This window comes from Pseudopodoces humilis, chromosome 4 (assembly GCF_049639895.1).
Source record: "Pseudopodoces humilis isolate 2021_Gansu_Grassland_sample_001 chromosome 4, ASM4963989v1, whole genome shotgun sequence".
In the NCBI taxonomy this organism is placed as follows: domain Eukaryota; kingdom Metazoa; phylum Chordata; class Aves; order Passeriformes; family Paridae; genus Pseudopodoces; species Pseudopodoces humilis.
Genome location: NC_142203.1, coordinates 12,888,468 through 12,909,481, shown reverse-complemented (window position 1 = coordinate 12,909,481; position 21,014 = coordinate 12,888,468). Strand labels below are relative to the sequence as shown.

Below are 21,014 nucleotides of genomic sequence, written 5' to 3'. Positions count from 1 at the left end.
GATTGCCTTTTTTCATACACCTTCAGATTGTCGTAAAAGAATGCAAATCCTTACTATTATGGCAGTTTCTGGAGTCCTGGAACAGGGTGAGAATTTGGAGTTAGCTTGCAGAAGTAATCTTTGTGCACCTGCACACAGAATTGTTGGGATGGATGTGGGCAGATGAGGGGACTGAAAAAACAAGTGGTGACTAGGACGTGCTCAAGATCATGGGGAAAGTCAGTTGCAGAACTCTACCAATCCCTAACATAACAATTTTCCACTTTGCTGCAGGGTTCTAAAGCTCCTTCGTCCCAGTAGCATTCCCGTTACTTTACTAGACAAATGACCTCATGTGTCAAGTTCCTGTCAATTAGAAGATCACTGATGAGGGACATGCTTATCATCTCCAACATCATCATTCAGGAAACATTTTTCAGTGGCCCATCTGCAGTGACAAGAACCTCAGCAGAAGGTTTTTACTTCTGCAATTGATGAGTAACTGTCATTGCCTGAGACATCATGAATTATTAACCCTTGAACATTCTGCTGCAATGTGAGATAAAAGCTGGGGTGTGCACAGGTGGGACCCACATTATGTCTGGTGTGTCCTCTGCAGCTGTTCAGCCCAGCCCAGGCTCCTTCTCTTTACACACAAAGTTCATGTTACCTGATGTTTTAATCACCCTTAATCTCCTTGATTAATGAAAACCGGTGTGTGCTCTGTGGCAAGGAAAAACAACCAAGAGATTGGTTGAAAGTAAAAGGGGAAAATGGTAAAACTGGACCAGGAAAAGTTAATATTTTGAGAGCTCATTCTCTTGTCTCAACTGCAATGAACAGTTTCCATCTGGGGCTTTGGAACTGGAATTTGTGTTGTCAGAGTCATTGCAGATACAAGAAACGATTCTTTAACAAGTCTGACTTCATTTCCCTTATTTAAAAACCCCACTTTCACTGGCAGTAACATAGCAGAAGCCATAGTAATGCTTATGATGCCCCAATAATTTTTCTTTGCCATGCAGGTGTGAACCTGAGGCCACATGTTAAGCAGGGTCTGGGGCAAGTGGCTGACACTGAACCTCCTCTTTGGGCCAAGCCCACAGGGGAAGCAAGACCGCTGACTTAGGTCTGGGGAAAAAGAATTATTTTAAAAGTCACTTGGGTTTTTCATTGCTGCAAATCATTTGGGTTTGGATGAGCTTCCCTCCAGCAAAAAAGAATAATTTATTGCTCTGCAGGCTTCCTTAATTTTTTTTTATTTTTTTTTTTTCCCAGAAACTTAATGATTTCTTGGGTTTGGTTATTGTATACTGGTGCATGATGAATGGGCCAATAGGTAGATGTATAAATTGCTGAACATGACTATTTTTGACTATTACTGAGCACTATGAACTGTAATACACCTTTTCTCTCTATGTCACTGCTATATCCAGTCCAGAAGAGTGAAAGAACTACAGCAGATGTTGGGAAGCCCTTTATGGATTTCTCTAATGCTTCCATGCTGCAATCACTCATCTGTCCCCTCATCAGCAAGATATTAATGTGACATCTGTTCTACCTAATTCCCACCCCTATCCATATCCCCTGCATGTGAACAATGCATCCTGCTTACAGTGTTAGTTTCATAGAGAATTTGCCATTTCTGTCAGCATAATGGCATTATTTATTAGAAGGAAAGACTTTAAAAGGTTAAGGATTACACCTTTCCAGCCTGGACAGGCTTCCAGCAGTATTTCAAACATAGGAGGCCATTTTAATAGAATCACTGAAACACAGAATCTCCGAATGGTTTGGGTTGGAAGGTGTTGCCTTCTGTGAGGCAGAGGACCTGGTTCAAGAACAACACGGTGACCAATCCCAGGTCACTCGGTCCATTTGTACACAACACCAATGTGATGGATGGCAAAATGGTGTTTATTGGTGAAGAACTGGACACTTTATAACCTAGGTTCACAGTGTCACTCCCATCTGCTTTCATCACAGCTAGGTGCTATTGGCTAATTACGGGGGTCGTTACCATAAACTATAGAGGAGGGGAGTGACTCTATCTTTCCGTTACATACCGATATCTTCCGACCGCCGGGCCCTAGCTCCCCACATTTCCCCCCCTCCTTATGATTAACTAAATTTGCTAGAATATGAGGTGTATTAGTCTTGAAAGTTCTAACGTTATTTTATGTATATCTGTTTTTAAACATTTTATCTAACTTATCTATAATATGAAAAGTTTTAAAAGTAGATATAATAGATTTGAGTAAAAATATAAGGTGCACTATACTTAACTAAAAAGACTAAAACTTATAAAATAGACACCGCAGTTTTTCTTTAACAAACATAAGGCACACGCGGTGACCAAGTGCATTCTTAGAGCATCTGCTGTCTTTCTACAAACAGGATGTTGACCCTCTCTAGTCAGCCCTTGACAAAAGACACAAGCTTATTTAAAACACACGGTCCAAAGATTAACCCTAGTAAGATCATTACGATTAGCCCGATCAGGGTGGACACCAGGGTGGTCAGCCACGGAGACTGGTTAAACAGCGATTCGAACCACCCTTGTTGAGCCTCTCTATCTCTCTTTCTCTGGGCTAGTCTTTCCCTCAATTCGGCCATAGAATCTCTGACCACGCCGGTGTGATTGGCATAAAAGCAACACTCTTCCTTTAAGGCGGCATAGAGGCCTTCTTGCTGCATTAGCAGATCTAGCCCATGTCTATTTTGTAAGACAACCTCAGAGAGTGAAGACAATGACTTTTCTAAAAGAGAGATGAATCTTTTGATTCTCTGCAGGTCCTCATCGATCGTCATCTGCAGCTGAGAGAACCCTTGCTGTTGGGTCGCAATGGCAGTGACCCCTGTGGCTGCACCAGTTGCTCCTAGTCCAAGTAGCATCCCAATCGTTTTGTCTGTTCTTATCTCTCTTTTCTGGAGCTGATTAGATTCTTCAAAGGAACTGTACACTTAATTTTCTTGGTGGTACATCACTCTAGGAACAATCAAAACTTGAACACAAAAGTCAGTCACATCATCGAGTTTTTCAAGGAACACACAGGGGCTAACTCCAGACTGCTGACACACCCACATCCCAGGGTCAGAAGGAATGGCCCACTTATTGGCTCCTCTCTTCAGGTTGACAATCTCAGTGCAGAGATTGCTTCTGTTCTGCTGGGCTATGTCACCTATGCACTTCCCTCTGCCTGTAATTTGGTCTAGAGAGACTCCTCTCTGGGGATTGTCCCACCTACACTGGCTCGGGTTGTCTGAGGTGGAATAAGTAACAGAACCATCAAGAGCAATGCCCTCATAGAAAGGGGGATTTTCATCATAGCACAACCAGCAGGAATCAGTGAGATTTGGGGCTGTGTAGTTAAGCAACGTGAAGGTGGCATTTAGTACATTAAGAAGCATTTTGTAAGGAGCTGAGTCAGGCACATAGTGTAATGGGCCGAGAGGGGGGTATGACCTTTGAGCCTTGGTAGTTTTAATGGGCTTGTTCGCCATGGGAGCCAAATTAAGCTCATTTGATTGGGACGGTGATAGTGGCTCTTTGGTAATTTGTACATTTGTCAAAACTGAGCAGCTCTCAAAATACCTTTTACAGTAGACACACACTGTCCATATCTTACCCACTACCCAATTCACATGAGTTGGCTGCAACACTGTTATTCTATACCCCCACAATTGCCCCACCTTAGCGTCTCCGCCATCGCATTAAACCTCGGTGTGGTACAACTCGGGGGTGCATACTCAACCTTTAAAAACTCATTGGACTTCTGTGGTTGCCATCTATTGCTCATCACAATGGTTTTGCATCCCCAGTACCCACAGTATCCATATCCCTTGTATTTGCAGTACTCTTTGCCAGGATTAGAAGCGGGGCACCATATGTTTTGCCGTTGAGTGCGCCATTGCAGCATATATCGTAAGCCTAGGCACAGGGGAAGAAGCTCTTTCTCTTTGACTACAAAGGACGGGGTGCCTGCTGTGACTATTTCTTTAATCAACTCGCCGGAGACACGGCGTAAAATCCACCTGAATGGTTGATGAGGGTTGTGTTCTGCACTAACCTCCTCACTGCTAACAAACCCTAAAAGCAAGATCACACACAGAAATCGTTGTCACCTGGGTTTCACTGGCGCAGGAGTTTTGGGCGTCTTCGGGTTATCCAGTGGTTCATTGCCTCCTTCTGGCACTGGAGCATATGCATCATCATATGCGGGTGCCCAATGATCCAGTCCTGTAAACAAAACCTCAGAGTTTTTGTTAGTCTTATTTTGAAGGTCCAGTTTTATTGACTTAAGTGGGCACCACTTTACCATCTTTTTTTAACTGCTGCGTACCCTCGCCCTGTGAGCTCTAATCTCCAACCTTGCTCCCACTCTCCTAATTAATTTTTTATTATGACCTGCAGGCCCTCTTCTAGAGCTCGAGTGGCCCAGTGTTTTTGGGAGGGACTGTTTGTTTCATCTCCTCTAGGGAATTGGTTCAGTGCTAACAGTGCAGTTGCTAGCAAGCACACCTGGTCTGCTTGGGGAATGGAATTGGTAAAGCCCTCTGTTTTTGCTAACACCTCTAATTTGGCTTTTAAGGTCTGGTTTGCCCGCTTGACGATGGCTTGTTCTGTACTATTGTACGGGATGCCTTGCACCAGAGTGATATACCATCTTAAGGCGAATTCTCGGCTCAGCTTTGAGATAAAATTTGCACCATTGTCCGTTTTGATTTGCTTAGGGATGCTGAGCCAAGCCATGGCTGTTAACCAATGCTGGATAGTTGCTTTGGAGTTGGTTTTCAGGTGCTGCGTGGCTACAATTATTCCGCTGTACATATCCACTGTTACTGCAAGCCATGCTTGGGGTTTCAACAGCTGGCATGATGTAAAGTCTGTTTGCCATATCTCTGAGGCTTTAAGGCCTCTGGGGTTGATTCCACAGGACCACAGCCGTGCCTTTTGGCAGTGGGGGCATGAACTTACTACATGTTTCGCATCAGCAACTGAGATTTTGCATCTCTTTTCTAGTGCTTTGGCTCCGATGTGCAGGGTTTCATGTAGCTGATGAGCTTCTTGTAGAGTCCACAATCCTTTTGCGGCAGCATCTGCTTTATCGTTGCCAGCCTGCAAGAACCCTTTGACTGGGTTGTGGCTGTTGATGTGGATGACCGATATGGTACCTTTTCGAGAGGAGAGCGCTTCTTCTAGCATTAGAGCTGCTGTAGATGTCAATATGCCGGGTCCTGACATAGCCAGGCAAAGCTTGGCTACAAACATTGAATCAGTTACAATGTTAAGATGCTCTGTTGGGAACAGTCCGCATGCCAGTACCACGGCTGCTATTTCCAGTTGCTGGACTGAGAGTGCACGATCAGTCACTTTGACGCAGTGCCACTTGTTGTCCGATTGCCACACCACAGCCGCAGTGGAGGTTGTTGAGGATGCATCTGTGAAGACTGTTGGTCCTGGCTGGGGCTGGTCTATGACCTTTTGTGGGAGGTCCATGTCGACAACAGCCAACATCTGAGTCCAAGGAGGCTTTGCAGAATACTGAATCTCTCCGCTGAATCCGACCAGGGCTGTCACCAGGTATTCCGACATCACTGTTGACTATGTCGAGAGTTGCTTGCAGAAAGGCAGGTATATCTTGGCTGGCTCAATGCCTAGGTGTCTCAAGGCAAGTTTTCTGCCCTTCATAATGAGGCTGCTGAGGTACTCAGCTCCTGGGGAGAATGCAAGTTTCTGTTTTCCCAGGACTACCCACTGTATAGGCTGAGCTTTCTCTGGGGGGCCTTGAGCCAGTGCTCCTACTCCCTCTCCCTTTGTGAAATGCACGTACAGATCGCGTGGTACCTGGTTCTTCCATCTGGTGAGGGAATTTAAAGCTACCTGTTGTTCGATAAAGTCAAGAGAGTCCATTGCTTCCGCTGTCAGGGCTTTGTGTTCTCATGGATTCTTCTCTCTTAGGAGATCATACAGGGGGGGCATCTTGTCAGGTGGGATTAAGATGATGTTGCGGAGCTGTCTTGGTTCTAGAAGACAGGTGTCTGCTAGGGAGAGCAGGAGCTTCCCTTGGGATGAAAGAATGTAGACACCCCTCCCTTCGAATTATTATAATTTTGAAATCAAGGGGCTTTCAGGCAGAGATCTGGGGATAGGAATAACAGTTCTTTACTAGTATAACCAGGCAAACAAACAACAATAACTACAGCATTAGCAAGAAAACAGAAACAGGGACCCCGGGACAGCTTTCTCAGCTGAGACAGAATGGAGGAGAGGCTTTGTTTTCACAAACCCCTCGGGTGGGCAGTCCCGGTGCTCCTGCAGGGCTCCGAGGAACAGTCAGCTGGAACAGCAGGGATGAGCTGAGATCCTGGGCTGGTGGCTGAGGTGTATCAGCAGCTCCGCGGCGGTGCCTGGCACTGTCGTGTGTCCCGGCAGGAAAGGGGGTGTGAGGCCACCAACAAAGAGGGAAGAAGGAGAAGAAGCAGCAGCTCCATCTGGGTGATGGCGAAATTCCCTTCTCTCTAACCCAGCAGCTTAGCAACCCAGCAAACGAATGTCTTTCCCTGAAGCCGAAGAAAAACCAGCCAAAACCTGTCCCCACCCTCCTTTCCTGCCCCCTTCCCCCCCTGGGCACAGCCACTCTTTGTCCTTTATTGAGCACCCACTTGTCATGGAGTTACTTTACCTTTAAGAAAGTTTAAGTTGCTGGGATCTGCCTGGCGTCTTTTCTCCTGACCAATTATCGGTCATTGCTGAGAATTGACAGCAGTTTAGGCCATTGAAAAGTGGGATCAACTTGTGAACCCTACCTTAAAGTGTAAAACCAGAGCTCTCTTGGCTCTCTTTGTTTCCTGGCTGGGAAGGGCGGCAGAGCCCCAGGCTTCCCGCTCCCTGCCCAGGCCATGCGGCCGGGCGGGGACTGGGCTGGGCCCAGCGTCTCCCGGCCGGGGGATGCGGGCCCTGCGGAAGGTTTTCTCCGGGCTCCGGCCGGGCCGGGCCGAGCCGATCTCCGGCTCGGCTGCAGGTTTTTTGCTGTGGCTGGATTCACTGGAGACTGCTGAGTGAAGAAGGACAAGGGCTCTGGGCCTGCAGCGGGCTGGGCGCGGCGCCTACACTCTCCAGAGCAGCCATGAGGAACTTTCCATCGCAGACGGCTCCAGCTCCTGCACCGGCCGAGGCCACAGAACTACCTACAACAGCCTGGGCAAGATTTTAACTCTTTCATTTCCCAGATGAGACTTGCGGATTAATCTTTTTATCCAGAGAGAGAAAAGAGAGTGATCAACATGAAAAGAGACTTTATAAACTACTAGTGACAGGAAAGAAAAGAAAAGGTAGAGAATTAAGAAGATGCTTTAATTAAGCTGAAATATCTTTCTGTTAAAACTATGGAAATGGACAATAAGGTCTTGAAAACGCTCCTTTAATTCATGACAGTATATAGGGAGGAATAGAGTGTTCAAAGTGTAAATTTTGAGTAAAAAGTAGAGTAATTATGGTACAGTGAAGTGCTGGAAGATTTGAAGCCTTGAGAGGCAATGAGAAAACTGTTTTCTGGTGAAGCTCACGGAAACAGATGAAGAAGACTTTTTGCCTTTGAATAACTTATCCTTAAAAATCCCATCCCTAGACTCATGGCCCATACACACTTGGGATGTGAAAATGGGAGGAGTGGGCTCTAATAACAGCAGCTCTGGGCAGCTAACATTAGAGCAATGGAAAACTATAAGAAAAATAGTTTTTCTTGTGAGAAACTCCATAAATTAACAGGAAGAAACTTCTGTTTCTCTATAAAGACTGGTGAAAAGACTGTAGCAAGAATTGGGACTGTTTTAACCATCAAAGTTCCAAAGGTTTTGTCTCTTTTGTCATGTGAACAAGGGAATAGTGGGTAGACAGGGGATGAAAAGGTTTTTCTGGAAGTTTATTCTGGTGTTCTTATTGTAGTTTGTCAATAAACTTTCTTTTTTTTTCCCTTTTAAGTTTTATGCCTGTTTTGCTCTTGTTCTAATCCATATCTCACAGCAAGAAATAAGTAATTTTCTTAGTTATTGGTTTAAAACCACGACACCACTAAATACCCACAGTTAGGTTGTCTCCGCAGCTAATGGGTAAAAATCCCATGGGCAGGCCAGAACAACAAAATAAAAAACAAACAAAAAAAAAAAAAGGACACCTAACCCTCAACAGGAGCCATTGCAGGGATTCCACCAGCTGCTGTACGTCATGGAGCGTTTTGATGTCTCCACGGATCTTTGTCTGGGGAGGGGATATGTAAGAGCCTGTGATCCCCACCCCCAAAAAGGTTACACATGGCCCCTTTTTTATTTTTGCACTCGCGATTTCAAAGCCATTTGTTTTTAGAGTCTCCGTGATTGTTGACACTAACTGGTCTACCTGACCTCCCGAGGGTGTGGCAATCAGGATGTCGTCCATATACTGTACTGGATGATGGTTGCAACTGAGTTGCTATGATGGATCGGTGCTAGTGCTCGATCGACTGTGATTTGGCAGATTGTAGGTGAGTTGACCATCCCCTGAGGCAGCACTTTTCACTGGAAGCGTAGGTTGGGGCGCTGGCTGTTCGGAAACACCACCAAGAAAGCAAACCGCTCTTTGTCTTCTTCATGTAAGGGTATAGAAAAGAAACAGTCTTTGATATCAAGAACAGCACAGGCCCTCTGGCACCATAGAGTTCATAGGCAACAGTGTTTGGACAGGCCCCATGGGTTGAATTTTCTTATTTACTTCACATAAATCGTGGAGGAGGCGAAACCCTTCTCCGGATCGCTTAGGGATTACGAAAACAGGAGTATTCCACAGGCTAGTAGATGGCTCTATGTGACCTTGTTGTAATTCACGGTTAACTAACTCAAGAAGGGCATCTAATCAAGGCTTGGACAGGGGCCACTGCTCAACCCACACTGGGCTGGATGATTTCCAAGAAAGCCTGATTGGTGGCAGTGGGTACATGGCAGTGGCCCTTACGGTAAATTTGTCACCCTGGCTTTTAGCAAAGCTAGGGCATCTCTCCCTAATAGGGCTGGGATTCCTGTCATGACATATGGGAAGAGGGCAATAGTTTTCTCTGGCCCTTTTTCTGTGTGGAGTGTAATGGCTATTAGTTGTGTGCTTCTCCGAGCTTGTGACAGCCCTTCAACCCCACCTACCATGGGGGCATCCTCTAGTTTCCAGGGCGGAGGCCAATTTGTCTCTGGAATGACTGTGACATCTGCCCCTGTATCAATTAGAAAAGGAACACTGATGGACCCAGAGGGGATACTTTGATCACTCGGGGTGTCATAAACGGTACAGATTCCCCATACCACTGGCGGGTTGTCACACCTTACTGCCAGGGCCACCCTGGGGTCATGTCCCCGGAGTGTAATCCCTGCTGCCCGTGAGGCAGGTAAGGCAGGGTTGGCTGAGTAACCGGCTGAGTCATGAAGATGGTCACCTCTCGGGGAGGTAATGGATTTGGGAGCACCTCGCTCCTTGCAGGATTGGCATAGCTGGGCTGCCTCACATCCCAAGTGGGAGAGGACTGTGTGCGACCCTGCTGTCCTCTCCCCCTCCCGTTTCCCTGAGCCTTGGATCTGCATTCTCTGGCAAAGTGCCCCTTTTTTCCGCAAGCCCAACATGGTCCTCTAAATCAGTTTTGCTGTGGGGTGGGCGCTGCTAGGGGGCCCCTCCCTTTAGGGCAATTTGCAACAACATGACCTGCCTGGCTGCATTTAAAGCATGCCATTACATTAGTGATTGCTGTGCAAACTGCAGCTTGGATTGGGGCCACATGTTCCTCCCTCGTGACATGCTTAATCATGTCTGTGATATTTGACCCTGCCGGTAATGATTGGAGGATTTCCTTGGTTGTCGAATTGCATTGTTGACACAAGCAGTCTGCTATGACTGGGCCTTTTGCCTCTGAGGGCAGGGTCGAGGAGTCAACAGCTGCCTGGAGGCAGTCTACAAACTGTGCAAAGCTCTCACTTTTGTTTTGCTTTATGGTAGACCATGGTGATGGCTTAGCAATAACTCTAGAAGCCGAGCAAATAGCTTCTCTGGCCGCATAAGTGGTTGTCATAACTTCATGGGCCCGCAGACCCTGGGCCTGCACCTGAGGTGTAATCATTGTTGGGTCTGTGCCCATCAGCCGCTGCAGGCTGGAGCCATGTAGCGGCTGATCTGCCCTGGTTACCTGGGCTAATTGTCTGGCACAGTTGTCTTCCCAATCTTGTTTAAAAACAATCATCCCTGCCCCATCAAAAATCAGTCTGCTAGTGTGTTTTATATCAAAAGGGAGCAGATTGTCACCTCCAAAAAGACCATCGATAAGGGAGGTGACCATGGCAGAGTTAAGCCCTTTTTCTGCAATTGCTTTAACAATCATTTGAACATCTTTGGGGTTTATTGGTGAGTGAACTCTCTGTCCCCCCTCTGTCACTCGGACTGGGAATGCTAGCGCAGCTGGGGGGACCCAGGTGGCACATGCAGGTTTTATCTCTCCCCAGTCCGTGAGAGGAGTATCCTCTCTCAGTTCTTTTTTAACGTGGAGGGGGATATTATTGTTTATCTTTGTTGTTTCCTCCTCTAAGGAGTCAGTCTCGGACCACTCATCCCCGCTAGTGTCTCGGTCAGAGTTGGAACTCGACTGACTCATCATTTCCGGTTTCCCGTGCCTTTTTGTTGGGCTCCAGCCCCACCTACGTCCCTTGTGGGTGGGCTGTTCCCTCCCTCCAGGTTCGCCCCGCCCTTCTCTCTGCCCTCTGTTCCTCCCTCTGCTCCGCCCTTCACTCCTTTTCCCCTCTCGGCTCCCTCCCCCTCCCCTCTCTTTCACATTCCTTTCCTGCTTTCTCTGTTCACTACCCTCGCATCTTATCTCTTTTGCTTCACATTCTCTTTCTTTCTCACGTACTTTATTTTTCTCATCCTCCCAACCATGTATGCTCATCAATGCCAGAGTTTGTCCCTGCTCCTACCAAGGACATTTTCCCCTTGCTCTTTGTCTTCCTGCTCGGTGCCATCTTGGGGTACATAGGGTGGTGGTCCCCACCGGGCTTTCCCTGCGGCACCCCTTGCTTCCCTTGTTAACTCTCTCCAAAAAGTTTCTGCTCTCTGCTGTTTCTCTATTAGCAGATTGGGATTTGGGAATTGAGAGGACGTATCACACTCTTGTGGCCCTTTTGGCTCAGCAGAGCCGCTCTCATCTGGGAGCTGTAATATCTGGGTGGCAGCCCCAACTCCTAGTTTCGGGGTGGCCAACAGACAGTTTTTTGCCACCCTCCAGGTTTCCTGCTCTTGCATAGCTTTTCACAGAGCTTTAACAACCTTCCCTCATGACTTAAGATGTTTCCCACTGCCCGAATCCATGGTTTCATCAGCAAGGGCTCTGGTATATTTGTCCCACACCTCAGGGTGGAGAATATCTACTGGTTGGTCTATGACCCCGATATGCAAAAGCCTCACAACTGCGAGAGTAAAATCCTTAGGTTTACAATTGATACCACCCTGCTTATGTAATTGTGATACAACCTTCCCAAGTGCCTCCATAGTCCTTGTGGGTCCAGGAACGTCTTCCCCACCAGGACTATTGGCCAGGCGCCAATTCCCCTTGCCAGGCAATCCTCACTCTCTGGATTTGGTTCCCACTTTTTGAATTTGACTCCCGGGTTTCGGCACCATTTTGTTGCCTTCTGCGAGGCAGAGGACCTGGTTCAAGAACAACACGGTGACCAATCCCAGGTCACTCGGTCCATTTGTACACAACACCAATGTGATGGATGGCAAAATGGTGTTTATTGGTGAAGAACTGGACACTTTATAACCTAGGTTCACAGTGTCGCTCCCATCTGCTTTCATCACAGCTAGGTGCTATTGGCTAATTACGGGGGTCATTACCATAAACTATAGAGGAGGGGAGTGACTCTATCTTTCTGTTACATACCGATATCTTCTGACTGCCGGGCTCTAGCTCCCCACAGGAAGGGACCTTAAATATCATCTTGTTCCACCCCATGCCATGAGCAGGGACACCTTCCACTATCCCAGGTTGATCCAAATCTCATCCAACCTGGTCCTGAACACTTCCGCAGACAGAGCAGCCACAGCTTCTCTGGGCAATCTGCTTATCCAGATGTGTTTTTCTAAATGCATTTTTCATCTCTCCCATGTATCAGTCTAAATAATTGCCACAAATTTCCAATGAGATCCCTGACTGCAGCTCTAGTGGTGAGCTTCGATGAGTTTCAAAATCAGCAGCAAGCAGATGGAATTACAGTTATGTCTTACCAACACATTAGTTTGCAATATGTGATTAGAGCAAAACGCATTATGCGTGGTCACTAGGAGACCAGCCATTCCACTTCAGCTGATTTTCCTCATTATATCTGCTGGTAGAATGCTTCATCACCAGCCTTTCCAGATGAGGTTCTGTCTGAACTGAAACAGTGTCACATAAATTCATGCACCATCTTCTTTGCGTAAATATGCAAGGACTCTTGACTCAGGTCAGCAGCATGCCAGAGCAAAAAAGAGAGATGCTTTTTCCAGCCTTCATGTTTTATCTTCTTATTTTACTGCTTTTTTATCCCACAGAAAATAAGCGAGGGGAGCACATTGTGCTGGTTTTGCATTAATTGATATTTGGTGAGGAGGGAAGAAGCCAGCCACGGAAATTATTTTTTCTGAGAGAAACTGCTAGGAGCTTCCTCTGTGCCTAGCAAAAAAACAATAGCTGGCTAGCTCTGAGAGTTGACAACCTATTTTATCATTTACAAGCTAGGTCCGCCTCTGTGAGACTCACATTTTAAAGACATGCAAGCCTGGGAAATTCCTTTCTTGGCTTCCAGCATTTGAAGACGTAAATGGCCAGGCTGGCCCCAGCCGGGATTTTCTGTCCCTGAGGGGTGGTGAGCGGGGCTGCCGAGCCCCTTACCGGGGAGTCCACCAGGCCCGTCCCAGCGGACAGCTGGAGCCCCTTCCCTGCAGAGCCTGCCAGTCCTTCTTCCAGGCACCACTGGGCCATGCCAGCCTGAGAGGCATGACGAGCAATCTCCCTCAGGCACAGCCTGGAGGAGATCAACCTTTCATTGCTGCAGAACTCCATGAAAACTGTTTCAGATGATAAAGCTTGAGAACAAATGAAACTACAAACACCAGTTCTCTCCCAAATCAGGAAAAAGGGAAGGGTGAAGACACATAAGGAAAACATGGGACACTGAGGTCAGTAAAGAAGGTGTTGTCAAATTCTAGTTAGAAGGGCATTGAGGAGATGCCTTAGTCTTGGGCTGAAATTCTCTTTGTAATGCCATGGCAAAGATATATTTTTGATCTATCAGACTTTGTTTTTTCCCCTCTGATTCATGAATCACATGGGGGGGATGCAGCATTCACCTGGAGACCATGAGAAAAGGGCACTTGTGCAGGAGTGTGTGGATGCTGAAAAGCTGTAATCCTATGAGAAGCTTGAACAGAGAAAGATGAGAAACTTTGCCCAGGGACAGAAGAAGAAAAACCTCTGTTCCCAGAGATAAAAGAAGAGATCTTCTGGGTTTTTATGCTAGAACAGCTCATCGTTAAAATAGCACACCATAAGTTGACATGGCCTATGAAAGTAGCTTTGGGAAAGCTGCAAGGCATGGGAGGGATTTTCACACTGTGAACAGATTTTCCTTTCCCAGGTGGCTGATTCACTGTGACACTGAAGCCACAAGAGAACTGTTTCTTGTGGAGAAGTCTCCATGGCATGGCAAGACAAACTCTCCTCCCTACAAGAACTGATGAAAGACTGTTATAGAGGTGGTAACTGATTGAAAATCCCAGGTTTTGTCTCTACATTGTCAGAGGGAAAGAAAAGAGGTTGTGGGAGGGAAGAAGTGTTCTGAAGGTTTTATTCTGATTCTTATTATTCTTTTAGTTCTGTTAATAAAGTTTTCTTCATACCTTTTGAGCTTTGAATCTGTTTTTCCTTCCTCCTAATTCATATCTCACAGCAGGAAATGAGTAAATAATTCTGGTAGGTGCACTGGCAATTTTAGCCAGCGCTAAACCCACTACAGACATCAAATATGTTTTCTGGTAAAGTGTGATTTTTTTCACACAAACATGTTTTGTCTGGGTTGCAGCACACTGAAAACCTTCTGTACAGGAAGTTACAGAATCCAGCATATGACAGGCCTTTCACCAGAGTTTTCTTTCAGTGTTGTTTAGTTTAGAATAACTAACAAAGCCTCTGCCTAGACCAATATCAAAACTGAAACAAATATTTTAAAAAGAGCATTGCAAGGTCTAACTGTTTTTCTTTAATAAGTTTGCATGGTATATATAAAATGCTAGGATTATCGACTAAATATATACATTGTTTCAATCTAATATTAAAAGATTCTTATGCAATAATTAAAAACTATTGAAGTTGTGATTACTTTCCCCCATTTTAAAACTGGTCAATTCAGGTGATGCATTCCTGCAGAGGACATTTTTAGTTTCAAATTACCTACACTTTTAATAGAAACTGCTCCATCAAACTGAATTGAAGACTGTATTAAATAGAACTGTCTCTTCAGAAGAATGCCCAGAAAATAAAAAAAAATGGGTAAACTATGTCAAAGCTTCCTCATGCCAAAACTGTTGTGTTTTATTTGCAAATAAATTTATTTACAAATACTTATTTACAAATCTGGTAGGTTTTCAGCTAGATCAAAGACAATAATCAGTATGTTGCTTACCACATTGAAATTTTGGTCACTTATAATACAGGCTGTAGGAAATGGTTGTCTCCTTGAGACCATGGGTATGCAATTGTTATAAATGAAATTGGAATTTTGACAACTAGGTCCCTTGAGTAAATAACAGTTTAATTAAAAATTAATACCATTTAATTAATTGAATGGTAATTTGGTATAAAAGAATACAGTTTAGTAGAAGAATAAAATTTAGCAAAAAATACAATTTATATATATAATTTTCCAGTAATTAAGTATAATTAAAGCATAAGCAAAACCAACTGGGGTATGGGGAAGGCTTCTCACTCCACCTCACGTTCAAAACCGACCGGGGTATGGAGGCTTCCCACCCTGCCTCACGTACAAAACAAAGCACTTCAAGCTAACCTTACATGCTGTATGCTTACACATATTCATGAATGATTCCTGTAAGTTTCCTATTTTCGATTGTTCTGACTTTACATCACTATTCTTCACAGCACACGCTTCAGTTGTTGTTAGGGGGTCTTCAGTCTTCTTTTGGTGGTCTTTTGGTGAAGGCTTCTCCTCTTCCTCCTTGTCCTTTGGATAACCTTACAGGTTTGCTCGTGCGTACTAAGCGCTGTGTTACGTAAGTCTACTCATTAGTCTGATATTTACTGATTTTTAGGCCCAATGCCTAAAGTGGTTCTAATTTTGTCCATCTCAAGGCCATTTTCATCTTGGGGGCATCACCCAGACTACATCCTGTACCTCAGTTTTAACATGTACCATTTGTAAAGGGGTACATCTGCCTTGTAACACTGATTCTTTTGATTGCTTCTAATAATAACTTTCCAAATAGCTACAATTTAGTTAGCACAAATTGATTCCATAATTTGTTCTTCATTCATTCTTCATTTTCTTCAGTGAGATAAAGGTTTACACTGTGGTTATTTATCTATTTGCAGCACTTTTCCTCCAGGCAATAATCAGCAATCAGAAGTTCATTAAAGGTTTAATGGCTGTTTAGTGACAAGAAAAAGGCTTCATTAATTTATTCTGATCTAAATATCGAGTAATGGAGTGATTTATTAAATCATCCCAGAGGTTAACTAGCTGACAGATCTTCAAGTAGTAACCTCTCATTTCCACTTCTAGCTTTAGTTTCAGCCTTGATCTTGTACCTAAAATAACCTTAAGCCAGAAATGGCCTGACCCAAAGCCTCCTGAAATAGGTAGAAGGGAGTTTACAGCAGCTGTTCAATTACAGGGGAAAGAGAAGCTCTGGAAACTGAAGACTTTCTTGTACTTTGCATAGAACCACATTTAGCACATGCACTTCATCAGGGAAAATTATTTAAGGTGAGTCTCATTGCAGTTGTGTGTAAATGACTTGCAGAATTGTGTTTGTATTCATGAAATGCTGTAATTAGGCAAAGTTCTGCACATCAGACATGTCTCCCTGTGGTCTGGGAGGAAGTAATGGGAGAAAATGAATGATGGAGGAGCAAGAGCTGAGGCCCACAGCTCTGCAAATCTTTCAAGGTAGGCAACTTTGCACTGGGTCTCTGTTTAAATAGGAATTAGGGTTAATAATAGTGCCCTGGATGTGTTTGTATTATTGATGACCTCCACTCACTGTGTTAATTTAGATTTTCATTAAAAAAAAAACAACAAAAAAAAACCCCAACATAATAACTGGGAGGGAGTTTTGTCCCTCATGATGAAAACTACATAATTGCCTTCTTAAGAGTCAGTCAGCAAGCCTTTTTGGATCACGAACTTTCTCTGCCATAGGTTACTTCAGCTGCAGTCTCTGCATGCATTCAAGGGCTTGTCCTTTTGAACCCACATTTAATGCTGGCCCTTGCTTGCAGAGTGAGGTGGTTTTAACTTAGATAGCCATGTGAAGGATGGAAGACATGCTTCCACAAAATTACTTCCTGTATTACTCAGATTGTTTGTGTTTCAGCACCTCAAGGATGACCATGATAGAAGCAGATGCCAAGGCAGAAATTGAAGGATGGGAAAGGGAGGGATTTCATGACTTTGATTTGTAGGCAGCCTCAACTTAGCTTAAGTGGATTAGTTAAATCCTCAGTCACTGATTTGCAGGAAGCTGGAGGCTTCTGAAGGAATGTTCTATTCTTGCATTTTAAATGCTGATGATGTCTCCTTGTTCACTCTTGCTATGTGATATAGAGCAAGAACATAATTGAGGTTCTTTCCTAGACCCTCTTTATATTGCAGAAGTATAGGAACAACTATTTTCAACCTAGGTGATCGCTAGCCAGAGATTCATCAGGAAAGTGCATTATTTAGGTGGAAAAAACCTGGCATGTATAGCGAACTTTGAACTGGCCTGCTGAGCCAGCAGCATCACTCCAGCACCTTAGAAGGGAAAGAGAGAAACCATTCATCTGGAGGCCTCAGCTGAGTGAGCAGGGGCAAAGGATTTAAAGGAGGATGGGGGAGCAGTTTCAGAGTCTGTGGCTGCACAAAAAGTAGGGATTGCCTAATCAACAAAACAGCCTGGTGGAGGCAAGAAAGCATTCAAATATTTAGAAGGCTGGTAAAAATGAGGGTGAAGGTGATTGTCCTTTGTGCCTCATGGGTGTGATAGGGAGCAATCAGTTTAACATAACAAGGGAAATTTCAGGTGTGGTGAGACTGGAACAAGGGGGCTGTTATGGAACAGACTGGGGACAGAGCAGAATTTGTGAGTGCCAGGGGTTCAAAGAAACAGTTGGCTGCTGGGATGAGACAGACTGTGGCATTGCAGGGACAGCCAGCCTGCTCCACTCAGCACAGACCATCTCACTCTGGGAGTACCTTACAGGGCTGTTGTTGTTCCTATTGGATTGTTGTGTTCCTACTTTTCCCTTACAGGAGTGTTTTCCCATATGCCACTGTAGGTCTAGCCTTAATTCACCTTATAAACAGTTTGCAGACTAGCAGCATTTAGCACCAAATTTACATGTGCCTTGGTCCTGCTGGTGTGAAGTTGCATTCTATTTTATAAACCGCCTCTGTGAGATTAATGCTGCAGTTCATGACAAAAAACAAGCTCCAGGTCTCAGGAAAATGGCACTCCAATGCACACCTCATATTCTACTGCCTGTCTCCTTCCCAAAAGTAGATCCTACATTAGTAGGGGGCAATGAAACTTCTGGCTGAAAACCTGCTGCTTAGAGTCAGTTGTTTCAGAGCGGCCTGGAGATCTGTCCTAAGAGGTCGTTTAGAAAATAGCCTGCACACCTCTGAATGATGGCTGCTAGAAAACAAAGCTGATAAAAAGCTGTGCTAAGTGTGCCAAAAATTTTATGCTTTGTAGCCACTGCTAAAAGAATTGTTCAGCTCTAAACAAACCACACCTCAGCTGTCAAGTAATTAACTGTACCACCAGCAGCTTGGCAGGGAAGGATGACAGTAGAAGCTCACACAGGTAAGTACCACAGCATTTCTTGGCACTGGCCTCTCTGGGAAACAGAGTGCACTTGTCATCTGACTTTGGAAAGAGCTCCCACTTCTCCAGAACAGCCAAGGAGGGGCTGAGACATGTTTTACTCTCAAGGAAAAAACTGATTTATATTATGAGGCAAATATTTTTTCATCCTTAGGCTCTAGCATGAATGGCTATGACACAGGGTTTCAGAAAGGGAAAATCGTTATTCCTTCCTGAAGTGCTCAGAAGTCCCTGAAGAGCTGTTGTAGTTAGTTTATTTAATTTTGTTAAGGATTTGTTAAAAACTTGTTAGTACGTTCTTGTTTCCCCCTGTTGATTGTATTGGTTTAGCCCCAGTTGTCTGTTATGTAAACCCCTCCCAGTTTTCCTGAATGTTCCCCGTCAATCACCTTTACCCTGCCCCATCTCCCCATCCATCATCATAAACCCCACCTCTCCTTCCAGCTCCTTCCATGTATATCATCCCTTCCTTGACATGTTATTGGTTGTTATGTTCCCGCCTTTGTATCTCCATTGGTCCCTGATATTGTAACCTCCTCCCCTTACCCCTCCCTCTGTGAGCTCTGATTGGACCCTGGACTGTGCCCACCCCTGAGATAAAGCCCAGTGCACAGTGGTGCTCTGGGCTCTCTTCGGTCCTGAATTCTCCGAGCCCAGACCCTTGTGCTCATCCCTTCTCCTGAATAAACCTGTTCCTGGGAAGTAGAGCCGAGTGAGTCTCCTCCTTCCTTTTGCCATCACCCACAATGCCTGATTTGGCAGAGCCTGGCAGGATTCGGCGCTCTGAAGGTTCTGCAGCGGGATCGCCTTTCCCCTGCAGTTCCCCACTCCTGGCAACTGCCCGTGCCGGAGTGGCACCATAGAGCTAGCCCAGAGCTCCAGTGCGGCCAAGAGCAGCGTCAAAGAGCCTTGCTTTAGTGGGTGACTGAACTCTGTCATGCTCCATTGTTGATATGGCCTTGTGAGAATGCTCCAACACCTCCCTTGAGTGCCACTGCAGTTCAGTGAAATTTTCATTGGTCTCCAGGTGAACAGAATGAGATGTCAAATGTGCTGCAACAGCAGCATGAAGATGAGTGTGACAAATGGAGGAAGGAAAATAGGAAGTAAGATTTAAGGGGGAAGGAAGCTAGAATGAAGGTAAAAAAGAACAATTCACAAAGCAACACATTACTGAAGTAGTCTAGGAGCAGCAGTATGCAAGGTAAGATGAGTTTGTCTAAGAACCAAGTCTTGAAATTGGATTGAGTTTGGAATTTAGAGGAAGGGATGGTCTGACTGTTGTAGAGGGCTTTTCTTCCTCCATTTCACCTGAAGAGCTGACCAACAAACTGTATCCCCCATTCTCATTAATTAATTTACCTACTTGAACATGTTTCCAGGAATTGATAAGCAGACACTTTCTACTTTCACCTATGGAAGAGGATTTATTTTCAGTAATCATCAAATGTTCAAGTGCTTAATTTCTTCTCTGAGAGCCTTACCAAAAAAATGGTTCAGGAATTTCCAGCTGAACATTTTGTAACAAAAGACTGGAGAAAATAAACACAGTAGAGTGTGTTCTTCTTCCATGGGGAATGTTTACATATTTGAACCTTGTTCCAAGAGCCAATGCTGACATACTTTGTGATGAGCAGTTTGTCCATGTTTCCTTTAAGAGGTGTAATTCTGGTGCTTCATGTGCAGATTTTCTTCTAGAAAAAGATTCCTGGTTCAGCTATACTGTCACCTGTGCCTCAAAGTCATCCTTTTGTATTTTATGCAGGCAGCGGTTCCCCAATGCTCCTGGCTCATAGGTAGCTTTCTCTGCTGTTCCATAATGAACAGGAGAAAGCTGACCTAGCTCTGGTTTGGAAATGTTTGAGGAATACACACTTGTACTGGAAAAATAATAAATAAGGTTTCTGATTTTTTCCAAAAAATAATAATAATAAAAAAACCCATCAAAAAACTAAGCAAAGCTTCGTTATCTATTTCCTATTATGTTAAAATATTTTTTCTCTAGACAGGGAAAATTTTCTTGCTTCTTTCCTGAGTTAAAGACACCTTGTGTCTTCTGTACTCCTTATATTCTCTGTGGGGTTATTTCCCTTTAAGCTCATCTATGACATAAACCAAATTGGCTTTAAAGTTGATATCACTTGGAAATGCTGATTGTAGGGGGCTTAGCAGGGACAGGAAAATGGAAGGGAGCTGATTCCTTGCCTGAGCTTTTTTTTATCATTCTGCAAAAGCTGTTCAGGTGTTCTTTTATCCACAGGCCAATAACTGATCCACAGATCTGTTATTCATCACACTGCTGTGTATTTGGCTAAGAAGAAGAGAAGAACCTTCTTCAGGTTAAGCTGCCCCCCTTCCCAATTTTCCAATGCACTCTAGCCCCAGTGTGAATGCAGCTCTTTCCAGAGCAGCACAGCTGCCAGGGATTTGGAAGAAGGTGTCCTGTCATCAAACAGGTTTAATGAAATTCTGTTTCCTGCCTGGACTGCACAGAAAATCATCTAGATAAGCCTTACTTGGGTTTGTTTTCAGAATTTAAGGGCTGTGAGACACTGGGTGGGATGGTGTACAGCTGTTCCTACCTGGGAGGTGTTTCCGTTAAGTTTTATTTTCAGATCCTAGGTAGTTTACGGAACCATTAGGCTAGCTTCTGCTAGAAGAAAAGAAAGGCAGGCAAGCCTTCACTACCGATTACTGCTTCAGCACGACAGAGAGGAGGGGAACAACAAAAGCTGAACTCCCTTCAGGCAGTGGTAGAGAGGGTTTAATAGCTTTGTTTCATTAAAGCACTGAATGCTCATTTTTACAGGGGTATGAGCTCTTTGAGACAAGATTAACTCTTACAGGGATAGGAACTGGTGATTTCTGGGCAGGTACACCTTATCAA

The 21,014-nt window shown here is 44.7% G+C and overlaps 1 long non-coding RNA gene across 1 annotated transcript; it reads left to right on the top strand.

Moving 5' to 3' along the window:
- The first annotated feature begins 18,768 nt into the window (after positions 1-18,768).
- LOC148184439 (uncharacterized) lies at positions 18,769-20,509 on the top strand. Its single transcript, XR_015772377.1, has 3 exons — positions 18,769-18,839; positions 19,155-19,331; positions 20,388-20,509. It is a non-coding gene; the product is annotated as an uncharacterized LOC148184439 (long non-coding RNA).
- The last annotated feature ends 505 nt before the right edge of the window (positions 20,510-21,014 follow it).